We start from the raw sequence: 13153 nt of genomic DNA on the forward strand, positions 1-13153 counted from the left end.
GTAGAGGCCGGCTCTGGCCACATGGAGAGACAGGGAAGGGGAGAGATGGGGCAAGAGGTGAGAGGAAAGACTAGAAAAGAGCAAGAAGTTAAGAGCTTTTTTTTTTTAAGGTTTATTTATTTATTTCATGTATGCGAGTACACTGTCGCTGTCTTCAGACACACCACAAGAGGGCATCAGATCTCATTACAGATGGTACAGAGAAACCATGTGGTTTCTGAGAATTGAACTCATGACCTCTGGAAGAGCAGTCAGTGCTCTTAACCACTGAGCCATCTCTCCAGCCCCACTGATGGTGTTTCATTATAAATATTGCTTATCCAATCCCTCTGCTTTCCGTAAACCTTCTTCATATTTGAAGAGACCTTTCACTTTCTCATTTCTTCAGTATAACTACTTTCTTATTCGTTGGAGGAGGGTATTGGGGATTGAACCTAGTCCTGACTCATGTTAGACAAATCCTCCCCCAGAGCTGCATCCCTACCCCAGAATACTTTGGCTAAAGATAAACCCCAGGTTTTAAAATGGCAAAACTCACTTTAAATCCTCCCTTCATTCTTTCATTAAAAATAACACGAAGTTTTTACTAGCTCTCCCTTCTCACAGAAAAATAATATAACATTCGTGTGTGTCTAGCTTTCTTCCATTTGCCGGTGAAATCTAGAAATCCTTCTGTCAGGTGACATCTCTTCTGCACAACCGAATGGTGCAGCTTTGCGGAGTCATCCAATAAATTACTGGTGCGCTGGCACTGACGCTGTCTGCAGAGCTGTGCCCCTGCAGGCGACTACACAGAGCAGCCAGATTTCACATGCCTCCCTATTGCGGAGTCACTACAGGCCAAACACATACGAAGTGCATGGGCAGCATAAAAATTCCCTTTACCGGAGGGATTCCACCTTTCATCAACACCGATGTGCGAGCCTGTCTCCCCACAGACTAGCGGAGCCCCGTGGGGTGAAGGCACAGGTTGTGCTCTGGCTCTTGCGGAGATACTGAGTATCTTTCCATCTAGCAGAAGCCAGGCATTACCCCATGTGGTGCGCATCCTCCATTCCTGTCCCCTCTTTTAATAAATCTTTTTTTTTTAAATGTCTATTTATTTCATGTATGTGGGTACACTGTCGCTGTCTTCAGATACACCAGAAGAGGGCGTCAGATCTCTTTTTACGGATGGTTGTGAGCACCATGTGGTTGCTGGGATTTGAATTCAGGACCTTGGGAAGAGCAGTCAGTGCTCTTACCTCCTGAGCCATCTCTCCGGCCCTCCTGTCCCCTCTTTAAGTTGACTTTTTTTGTTACCCTCAATCTTCAAGATCCATCTACGCATTATGGACACTAATCTCTCATCTGTGACGTTGGTGGAAACGGTTTTGATCATTTACCAGTTGTCTCTTACATTATTCAGGGTTTTGGGTTTTATTTTCACCTACGCAGTAGCTTTCCCCTTGCGCGTGGGCTGGAGGCGCTTCCCAGTGAGCTCCGGGCTCGCGACTGCACGCATGCGCAGTGGGAGCGGAGCAAGGTCCCCGGTGGAGGCCCCACCGGAAACCCCGCCCCCGGCGCCGAAGCTTGCGTCGCAGCGCTGTGGGCGGCGGCCCCAACCCTCGCTGCGGTGGTAGGCCCACATCCCGGCCCGGCCCGACATCCCGCCGGCGAGTCCCGGACACCCGCCGGCGCGGCGCGGCGCGGCGCGGCGCCTCGCTTACCTCGCAATCCTGAGCTCGGCTGCCCGCTCCGCAGCGTGGTCGCGCTGAGGCCCCGCTGCGCCCTCTGGCGGCCGTGGAGAGCAGCGCGCGGGGATGCGCACTGCGCAAAGCTGCCCGCGCCTCGTGTACGCGCAGCAGGCTGCAGTCCGCCCCTGCAATCTGGATCCGGAGCTCCCGGTCCCCTGCGAAATCAGGCTTGCCATCCGCGCTGCACCACGTGGGTGCCAGACACATTTGCCTCTAGGTACCCACCCTGCGGCGTCTTTTCCAGTACCAGAAGACAGTTGCTCAGATTTCCCACCAGCGTCTAGCAATTCAGTTCCAGAGCCAACCCCCGCGTTATCAGGTCCCAGCTCTTTACAATTAGGAAAGCCGTCCCCAGTTAAGATGGCAGCCCCAAGTGGGTGTATATAAGCTACCCTCATTTCTGCCCATCCAGTCGGAATTGTGAGATAGCCACACGAGAACCCACCCCACCTCAGGCTTAAGTAGTTCCCTAAAACAGCGCTTCCTAAATTGTTTCCACTCCTGAACATAGCATCCCTTTCGCTTGAGAAATTTTCTCACAACTATACAATGTACAGTTGTGAGAAAATGTATAGTGTAAAGTAGTTACATAAATCAAATGTCTACTAACAATAAATTACAATTCTTGGGTTACTTGATGGCAAATCTGCACACTACTGTGCTTGGTTTTACATAAAGACAGACTGAGTAATATTTGACATTGTAGACATAGAATGCTATGTCTATATATGAAGACATGAGACATGTGCTAGTACATGAGGAGAAAGGGTTATTCTGCTTCCACTTGTAGCCTGTCATGAAGACAGGGCAACACTGGAGGCAGGAACTGGTAAAGAGCCCAGGAAGGGGGAGGGGCAGGGCAGGGGCAGTACTTACTAGCTTGCTCTCCTTTGCTTGCTCAGCTAGGTTTCTTCTTTCTTTCTTTCTTTTTTTTTTTTTAAGATTTATTTTATTAAGATTTTTTTTTAAAGATTTATTGTGAGCCACCATGTGGTTAATGGGAATTGAACTCAGGACATCGGGAAGAACAGTTGGTGCACTTAACTGCTGAGCCATCTCTCCAGTCTTGCAAGTTTTGTTTTGTTTTTGCTATTTATTTATTCTAATTTATTTATTATTACAAGTAAGTACACTGTAGCTGTCTTCAGACACACCAGAAAAAGATGTCAGATCAGATCTCATTACGGGTGGTTGTGAGCCACCATGTGGTTACTATGATTTGAACTCAGGACCTTTGAAAGAGCAGTCAGTGCTCTTACCCGCTGGGCCATCTCTCCAGCCCCTTAAGTTTCTTATATAATCCAGGATCACTCGCCCAAGTGTACAATCACAGTGAGCTGAGCCCAGCATAAGTCAGAAGAATACCATATATATATATATACATTCTCTCTCTCTCTCTCTCTCTCTCTCTCTCTCTCTCTCTCTCTCTCTCTCTCTCTCTCTCTCTCTCTCTCTCTCTCTCTCTCTCGGCCTAGCTCTGGCTAGCCTGGAACTCTCTATGCAGACTATCTTGACCTGAACTCACAGAGCTCCTGCCTCTGCCTCCTAAAAGAGGAATTTAAGGTGTGCAGCACCATAGCCTGTTCTATAAGCCAGCCTTGTGGAGGCATTGTCTCTTGAGGTTTCTAATTTCCAGATAAATCTACCTGTGCCAAGCTGACAGCAAAACTAACCACCACAGGTGTCTTCTATATGTTTCAGAATTGATCAATATTTGATTTAACACTCAGTGCCAAGAACACTGCCTCAAATCAGTATCTGTATGAGACTGCAGAAGTATATTTAAGGCTACTTCAGAAAGTGCTGGAAATTCCATGCTAATCTCAAGCCAACATTTACTAAAGATTTCCTTTATGAAGCTCAGCCCAGATAGCAACTTTGAAAATCAAACATTCCAACATGATACAACCTAAAGCTATACATACCAATTTGATACATGCTGACAAATGACACTAGGAAAATATTGAAAGATTTTGTTTCTGTAATTAAATCATTAAGTTTCTGTAAGACCAGAAAACTCTCTCTGTACAGTAAAAACACTACGTTGGTACAGGGCCATCTTGGGCGCCAGCCAAGCCCAGGTGTGTCAGACAACACTGCAGTGAGGTCAGGACCCTGCCCAGGCAAGTGCTACCAGACACACACAGACACATTAGATGAAGAAGTTACAATGTAGTTTTCGAAACTGAAGGGCGTTCACCAGCATCATGGGGCACGGGGTGGAAATCCTCACTGGAGCCCCAAAGTTACTCACAAGAGAAAAAGACAGCAGCTGTAGGCTCTAAGAGCGGGCCTTTCTGCTCAGGCCAGAGCCTTCCCATCTGCTGCCACCTCTCTTCCCCTCCCTCACTAGCTAGGACCTCAACCGCTGGCCTTGAGGAGCTCAGTGGTAAGAAATCAGGAACCTTCAGCTGGTAGGTGGTGGCGTACGCCTTTAATCCCAGCACTTGGGAGGCAGAGGCAGGCAGATTTCTGAGTTCAAGGCCAGCCTACACAGAGAAACCCTGTCTTGAAAAACCAAAACAAAAAACAAAACAAAACAAAAGATTTCTTTCAATCTCTTCCTTCCTACAGGGGGGGCAGTCCCAACCCCTGACCCAGCTGGCCTTGGGATAAAGCTGGAAATCCAATTCTAATTGGATAAAGCAATCCGATTCTAAATGGAGAGTTGTGTTTGTGAGTTAAGGTGGTCGTAGAATCTAAAAGCAGAGAAGTTTGAAGCTGGTTGTATAATGAGTTGAATTAAAGCCAGGTCGCAGGCTAGCAAGATGGCTCAGCGGGTAAGAGCACTGATTGCTCTTCAGAAGGTCCAGAGTTCAAATCCTAGCAACCACATGGTGGTTCACAACCACCCCTAATGAGATCTGATGCCCTCTTCTGGTGTGTCTGAAGACAGCTACAGTGTACTTATGTATAATAAATAAATAAATCTAAAAAAATAAAAATAAAGCCAGGTCACAGTGGTTCACAGCTATCATCCAAGCTCTAGAGAAGCTGAGGCAGGAGGATTGCCATGAATTTTTTGAGAGCCTGTCTCAAAAGCAACCAAATAATCAAAAGATTAAAAGCCCTGACCTCTAGTACCTAGACATATGACCTTCAAAGTGGGTGGGATCGCTCATTAGACCGGTGTTTTACAATTTGGTGGCTTGGTTCTCTAGTGTTGGTAGTGAGAGGTTAAAATTTTCAAACTGTACTGTGGGAACTTAGCCGTTAGTTGAACTTAATGGGAGACCAGCTCCCAGAACATAGAAGAATGAGAGACCAGCTCCCAGGACATAGAAGAATGGGAGACCAGCTCCCAGGACATAGAAGAATGGGAGACCAGCCCCCAGAGCTTAGAGACCAGAGCAGCCTGGCAGGAAAAAAGAAAAATGAGGTAGCAAACAATTACCAGGTGGCTAACCTGCTTCTGAACCCTAGCACAAGCCAACACCAGTCAGAGGCTACCCCGTACTTTCCCCTGCCTTAGTTTCCCCTTTTCCCTAGCAACTGTGTGGGTATAAAAACCTGTTTAAATTTTTGCTTGGGGCCAGACTCCTCTACCCCTGGGAGGGATATGAGTCTCGCCCCAGCTAGCCGGAATAAAAAGCCTCTTGCTGATTGCATCAAGTATGTGTCTTGGTGGTGTGTGGGGTCGCCCTTCCTGAGCCTTGAGTATGGGGTCCTTCCCCCCATTTTTTAAAGAGCTCTAACAGTAGCACTGGGGTTTAGAAATTGATTCTGAAGCCTTGCACATGCCAATTAATCACTGTCCTATGGCAGGCCTACACTCCCAGTGTACCAGGTGTGTTACAGCAAAATGTAGCACCGGAAAAATCATCTCAAGGCAAGGTGTCTCACAGATCAGAGCTGGAGAGACTCAGATAGGGAAGGCTGTGGCCCTGCCCACATGTGGGATAATGGGACAGGAGAAGGGGATGTCCAAGATCAGCTGTACTTCCAAGTGTACAGTGCTGGGTGGGATAGCAAGTCCTAACAACTGGCTGGTGGGATAGCAAGTCCTAACAACTGGCTGGTGGGATAGCAAGTCCTAACAACTGGCTGGTGGGATAGCAAGTCCTAACAACTGGCTGGTGGGATAGCAAGTCCTAACAACTGGCTGGTGGGATAGCAAGTCCTAACAACTGGCTGGTGGGATAGCAAGTCCTAACAACTGGCTGGTGGGATAGCAAGTCCTAACAACTGGCTGGTGGGATAGCAAGTCCTAACAACTGGCTGGTTTCACCAGAGTGGGGCTCTCTGCTCGCTCTAGACATACAATCCACTGCTCATGGCTGCCCAAAGGGGAGAGCTCTCTGTTGCTTTATCTTTGGCATTTATATTGCCATATGCATTTAATGTACATTTTAGTTTCCCAAGGAATATACTAATTAGTTCGATTTTTTCCCCTATGTCCTTATGGTTAGGGATACCTTTCATCTTAAAAGTTCTGATCCATGAAAATACTTTGTTCCTTGCTAAGGTTTGAATGTGTCACCCAAAATTCACATGCTGAAAACCTGCCATTTAACCTGTCCCTGAGGTTTGAAGATAGAACATGTGCAAGATAGTTAAGTCATCAAGGTGGTAACCAGCGATAGGTGTGACTCATGAGAGGTGTGACGAGACCTGAGCTGGCACACTTGCTGTGTGTGCCCATGGGACACCCTCCACCTTCTTACAATAAAGCAAAGAGGCTGCAGCAGGTGCTGGTGCCACCATGTCGGACCTCTGAGGCTCCACAACCATCTTCTGGGCTCAGACACTTTCCTAGAACCTATTTAAACCCATATCAATAATAGCAATGTATCAAGGCACAGTGGAGAGAATAAACAGGCTGGTCTGCCTAGTCCAACAATGGCTGTCTCCTCATGGGAAGGCCAAGGATCCAGTAGTCATTCAGTCCAAAAGCAGGATGTCCCAGTCTGCACTGGAATCCGGAAAAGGTAGGGTCTAGTACCGGTGAAGGAGCATCTCAGTGGCAGGATAGATAAGCAAGCCAGCCAGAAGGGAAGCCGTCAAAAAGCGATTCTTCTGTGGCCTTCTCTTTGGGCTGTCACCAGGAGTAGCCCAGGGTTAGGGTGAGTCTTCAGCCTCAAAAGGTCCAGATTTAGAGTTCGAATACTCACCTCCAAAAAGCCACTCAAGAAGACCCTTCACAAGGTGCTGCAGCTGCTAGGTTTTAGTCGGTTTCAGATGTAGTCGACACCCAGATAGCTTGAGCCTAGGAGTTCAAGGCTAGCTACCCAACATATAAGAGCCTATTTCAAAATGGGGCCGGCAAGCCAGGTGGGGTATCATACACCTTTAATTCCAGCACTTGGAAGGCAGAAGAAGGCAGTTGTCTGTGAGTTCAAGGCCAGTCTAGCCTGTGGCGAGACTGTAGAGCCAACCAGAACCTACAAGGTGAAACCTTGACTCAACTGAGGGATGGGCAAATGGCTCAGTGGTTAGGACAGCTGCTTAACCATAAGTTCAGGTTCTAGCCCTCATGTGGGGTAGCTCACAAACACCTGCAACTCCAGCTCCAAGAAATCTAATGTTCTGGTCTCTGGACAGTTTGCACATATGTGCATAGTCTTACACAGACACATATACAAGACACATACACAGAAATAAAATAAGAATAATTTTAAAATATAAATTGTAAATGTAGCTTTTTTTAAGGTTTTGTTTTTGTCTTTGTTTTTGCTTTTTTATGTGTATGAGTCACTGTAGCTGTACAGATGGCCATGAGCTATTTATTATGTGTGTGGCTGCTGGGAATTGAACTCAGGACCTCCGCCGCCCCACTCTCTCTGGCCCCACTTGCTCCTGCGTAATTCACTGTAGCTATCTTCAGACACACCAGAAGAGGTGTCAGATCTCATTACAGGTGGTTGTGAGCCACCTTGTGGTTGCTGGGATCAGAACTCAGGGTCTTCAGAAGAGCCATTGGTGCTCTTACCCACTGAGCCATCTCACCAGCCCTGTAAATGTAGCTTTTTATTCTCCAGAGGTAATTGTTGTCTCAGAGGCTTACTACCTCCATCTGCTAACCTAAGCCAAGTCCTGGAAGCTTCTAGCCTCCATACAATCTAATCTAGGCCTAGAATGTTTTCAGCCTCTGCAATTTGCTGCTGAATAAGCACACTGTTTTGAGTTCTTTCTGAACTTTGGCTGGTTGGTTCAACTCAGCCTTCTGGCTCAAACTTCTCTCCAAGCTGACTGTTTCAATCTGGCTTCTCTTGGCCTCTAACTATTTGTTCTTCTTGGCCTCAGACTAACTCTGGCAACTTGTTCTAATCTTCTGGCTCCTTCTCATTCTCTGGCACAGTCTATTTTTACCTGTATCTAGTTTGTTCTCTCTCTGCAATCTGTCTCTTTATAACTTTCCCAGTAAACTACCCCTTTCTCCTCCTCCCTCTGTGCTGCCCTCTCCTAAGTTCTCTTCCCTCTCTCTTCTCATGAGAGGTGGGTGTATCCTATTATGTCAAATCTTTCTCTGCCACTCAATTAGACATCACTTTCAAACATGGGTGCTTCCTTCTACAAACTAACTTTACCTTCAGTGTTTGGGATTAAAGGTGTGTGGAAGCCAGTTCCAAAATAGAGTAGGTTTGGCCTCTCATCTTCATCTTTCCTCTCTCTCTCCATCTGCTCTCTCCCCCTTTCTCTTCCCCATGTGTCCCCAGCCAGCTCTTTCCCTCTTCCTCTCTCTTCTCTCTGTCCTTTCTGTTCTCCCCCCTCCTCTGTCTCTACTCCCTCCCCTAGGTCCCAAATTAACTTCCTTTTATATTAGGCCTGTTGGAATGTTCAGGGGGATTCCTTGGAAGAAGGCATTCACACTGCCACTTTATAAAATACAAGTATCCACTGAGCACCTTACAAGACCAAATAGAGTTCTAGTTGTCTTTTCAAGACAGGGTTTCTCTGTGTAATCTTGGCTGTCCTGGAACTCACTCTGTAGACCAGGCTGGCCTCCAACTCAAAAATCTGCTTGGTTCTGCCACCCAAGTGTTGGGATTAAACGCATGTGCCACCACTGCCCAGCTTAGTTGTCTCTTATCTGCTTCGGTCTTTCTCTACCTGTTGCACTTTCAACTTGATGCAGAGTAACACAGAATGATTGTGCTTCCGAGCCACCCCTACAACTGAGCCTGGTCATGTGATCAGGTTCACACTAGGAAATAAGCAAATGTAATGTGTGCAACATTTGGGTCTTATTCTGAAAGACAAGGTATTATAGACTAAATATGTGTGTGTCCCCCAGCCGAAAATTCATATTCAAGCTTAATTCTCAGCATGGACAAGGAAGTCTCTGGAAGTCAATCAATTGATCAGAGTGGATCTTCCTGAATGGAGCTAGTGCTATTGTGCCAGAAAGCATTCGTAAACCCCAAAAGATCACCAAGGAGTTGATTCCAATGCAATCACATTAGAGTCTCTTTATTACAAGCTCCAACCTGGGCTCCCCGCCAACCCTGACACAGCAGGAAGGTGGAACCCTGAGCCTAGTTTTAGGTAAACATTTATAGAGGCAAGAAGCGGGTATCTAGCCTGGCACATATCTGATTGGGGGGCCTTTATGGCCGTTAACATAATTGATTGGTGCTGGGAGCCAAACCATAAACTTCACTTCTGCTTTCCTCCTGATTGGGGGTTGTTAGGAAGTGAAGTATCAGGGGCAGGCTTGTAGCCTAGCGGTGCAATTTGTTGTGGGTAACCTGAAAACTGGTGCTAGATGCAGGTCTTATTGGAGGGTAACCTGGAAACTGGTGCTAGGTACCAGCCTGTTAGTTAACATGAGTTTTGTTGTTGTGGTTCCAAGGCTGGCCTAGAATTTGCTATTTTTTTTGCTTCCACATCCTGAGTGCTGGGGCTATAGGTGTATGCCATCAAATTTTATTTTTTATCTTGTCACTCAGTGGTAGAGCAGTTGCTAGAATATATGAGACCTTGAGTTTGATTCTCAACCATGAAAAAAAAAAAATGCCAGGAATAGTGGCTTCTAGGGCTGGGCCAGGCTCTGAGAGCAGATAGCAGGAAGTAAGGCTAAACCAAACCGGAGGAAAGGAAATGAGCACTTCCCCGCCTGTCCTCCACGCTGTTTACATAAAAATACTCCACCCTCTTAGAGGTTTTGGCTTTGCTGTCCTTCTCAGAGACCTGACGGCAGCGGGCATCTTTACTCTTTGTCTTTAAGAACTCAGCCTAAGCCAGTGTCTGAACAAGAGTTTTTAATTAAAGACAAGAGCTCGAAATAGGATCTCTGTTTATTTCCTAGTCCATCACCTGGTGGGGGACTGACACCCTTGGAAGTTGGTAGATTCTCCGAGATTATGCACCAGGGCCCTGTGAACTTCCATCTCTTCTGCCAAATGACTTCTCATTTAGAGATCTGCCCTGGACTCAAAAGTTTGAGAACTTATTATACTCAAATATTCAACAACCCAAAAAGGCCTTTCTTTTCTCAGTGGCTTTAATGTAGATTGTCTCTTCTGCTGTAATTTGTTTAAATATTTCACAAGATCCAAATATAGAAGAGCACACCAACTGGTCATCCAATACCAAATGGTCAGCCCTGAAAACATACATACGAATAAGATCTAGATATATTAAGGAGGTTGCATTTGTGTGTGTGTGTGTGTGTGTGTGTGTGTGTGTGCGTGCTCCTGTACATGTGTATGTGAACAATTAAGGAAAAGGAAGCCACAAATTTGAAAGAAAGAAAAGGGTGGAACATACATGGTGGGAGAATTTGAAGAGAGAAAAGGACTGGGAGTAGTGATGTAATTATATCCCAGCATTTGGGAGGGAGAAGCAGGCAGATCTCTGTGAGTTTGAGGCTAGCCTGGTCTACATAGTGAGTTCCAGGTCAGCCAGAGTTATTTAGAAAGACTTTGTATCAAAAGCAAACAAAGAAGTACACACAGTGTAGAGGGTTCAGTGGGTAAAGTCACCCTGTTCATCCCGCTGTTCATCCTGTTATTCATCCCACTGTTCATCCTGTTGTTCATCCCACTGTTCATCCTGTTATTCATCCCACTGTTCATCCTGTTGTTCATCCCACTGTTCATCCCTCTGTTCATCCCGCTGTTCATCCCGCTGTTCATCCCGCTGTTCATCCCGCTGTTCATCCCGCTGTTCATCCCACTGTTCATCTCTCTGCTCATCCCGCTGTTCATCCCGCTGTTCATCCCGCTGTTCATTCCGCTGTTCATCCCTCTGTTCATCCCGCTGTTCATCCCTCTGTTCATCCCGCTGTTCATTCCGCTGTTCATCAACGGAAGCCCAGCCCTGCAGAGTTGCCCTCCGAATTAAATAAAACATCTAAAGCACACAGAAGTTGAATTTGAGAGTGAAGGGACTGCAGAAAGGACTGGAACTCTTCGACCTTATCTGTTATGGTGTCTCATCTATCCTGTACAGATTAAAATTTTCATTTATTAAACATTTATTGATATATTTAGAAACTTGTGGATATTTAGTTTATACTTTGAACTATAAGCAAATGTCCCATGACCCAAACTGTCCATGTTTTAACCATGGAGATCTTACAGTTCCCTAAGCATAAGTTTAAAAAAATGAGGACAAAAGATGAAAGACAGTACCACCGTGCTTGCTCGCTGGTCACTGTGCACATGCTATGTGCTGGAGCTTTTTGCTTTTACATTTATTTCTGGTGGTGTTATTTTTTTTTAATCTTTCCAAATTATGTAATTTTCTGGTTATTTAATCTTTTGGAATACCAGCTTCTTCTACTTTTAAAACTATATGTTTGCTCGTGTGTCGAGAGGGCATGAGCCACTAAAACTACTCCATCTTGGAACCAGCCTCCATCTTAAAAGAAAAAGAGCCTGAGGATTTGACCTGCAGCTGAACCCAAGCTACACCCAAGTTCCAGGAAGGACCCCATGGCTTATCCTTGGCTCATACCCCAAGAGTTACTCCCTAGCTACTTCCTAGCAACAGTCAATCAAAGATTAGTCTGATTGTTTCAAATGTACTTTCAGACCCTTTGTGATTGTTCATGGTTTTGCTTCAAAGTACCTACCTGTTGGCTCAAACCTCCTTGTTTGCTTGTCATTCCCTATAAAACCTTGTCCTTATGAGGGCTTGGGGCTGCTCTACCTTCCTGTCCTGCAGTATCAGGGTTGACAGAGCGCGCAAGCGCAAGCTTGTAGTACAGAGACCCTAATGCGTTTCTAGCAGAATCAGCTCCTTGGTGGTCTTTTGGGGTTCACTAGTGTTTCCTGACACAACATGCAGGTATGTGCCCATGAATGCTGGGGCCCATAGAACAGGGCTTTAGATTCTCTGAAGTTACAGCCTGTGGAGAAACACCTAATATGAGTACTTGAACCCCAGTTCTCTGAAGGATCAGTTACAGCTCTGAACCACTGAGCCATCTCTCCTGCCCACGAACAAGATCATGTTTCTTAATCTGCAGACTGAAGGTAATGTCTAACTTGTAGGCTTGGAGTGAGGGTGACAACATCATTATGTGCTTCACAAAGGAACACAACAGTCACTTTTATAGATAGAGAACAGAGTGGGGGAGGGGAAACTAAGTCCTAAGCGGATACAGCTTCGGTTCTGAGGACGATGAGGTGGGTGTGGGAAGGCCAGATGTGAGAACTTTATCTTACTTACTTAAGTGTAGATTTGAAAATGGTTAAAATGGTAAATTTGTATTCTGTTTTGCAACAGTAAAAAAGCAATATGTTCATTGTTGAAAATTTAGAAAACATTTTTAAAATCCTTAAACCACAAGGTAACTCATCGGATAAAGAAGCTTGCTATCAAATCTCACTACTTGAGTTTGATACCCAGAATCCACCTGGGAGACAGAGAAAACAGCCCCCCATAAGATGTCCTCTGACTTCCACATGCCTTGCCCATACATATAAATAAATAAGTAGTCCAGTCTCTCTGGGCTGGTGTCCTGAGCAGACCTTGGGCACAAGCTCTACAGCCACTCCCACAACACCCAGAGGAAGCTCCACTCCCAGGCGCTCTGACACTCTCAGGATCAGAGGTGAGGAGGACACAACATCTGTCCCAACACCGGGAATAACTGGAACCAGCGGGACCAGGCACACAGGAACTCTGCCAGCCCAGTGACTCTGGTTCCTTCCAGTCTCTCTGGGTTGGTGTCCTGAGCAGACCTTGGGCCCAGGCTCCGAATCCAGTCCCACAACACCCAGAGGAAGACGCTGTACTCCCAGGTGCTCTAACAAGCCCAAGGTCACAGGATCCTAGAATCACAGGATCACAGAGACAGCTTGACTCTGAGGAGTTCTGACACAACCAGGATCACAGGAAGGACAGATTCCAGTCAGATTTAGCAAGAGCAGGTAGCACTAGAGATAACCAGATGGCAGGGGGGAGGGGGCAAGCGTAAGAAAATAAACAACACAAACCAAGGTCACTTGCCATCATCAGAACCCAAT

The 13153-nt window shown here is 46.2% G+C and overlaps 1 protein-coding gene and 1 long non-coding RNA gene across 3 annotated transcripts in view; both read right to left on the bottom strand.

Moving 5' to 3' along the window:
- The window catches only part of Hlcs (holocarboxylase synthetase), a 203475-nt gene extending 201608 nt beyond the window's left edge, over positions 1–1867 (bottom strand). For both annotated transcript variants that reach the window (XM_031364481.1, XM_031364479.1), the window contains exon 1: positions 1710–1867. The gene's annotated coding sequence lies outside the window, so the exon portion shown is untranslated. The remainder of the gene's footprint in view (positions 1–1709) is intronic.
- An 8754-nt stretch (positions 1868–10621) lies between these two features.
- The window catches only part of LOC116086622, a 6289-nt gene continuing 3757 nt past the window's right edge, over positions 10622–13153 (bottom strand). Inside the window, exon 3 of the long non-coding RNA XR_004117010.1 lies at positions 10622–11121. This is a non-coding gene — a long non-coding RNA (uncharacterized LOC116086622). The remainder of the gene's footprint in view (positions 11122–13153) is intronic.

This window comes from Mastomys coucha, unplaced genomic scaffold (genome assembly GCF_008632895.1).
Source record: "Mastomys coucha isolate ucsf_1 unplaced genomic scaffold, UCSF_Mcou_1 pScaffold12, whole genome shotgun sequence".
NCBI lineage: Eukaryota > Metazoa > Chordata > Mammalia > Rodentia > Muridae > Mastomys > Mastomys coucha.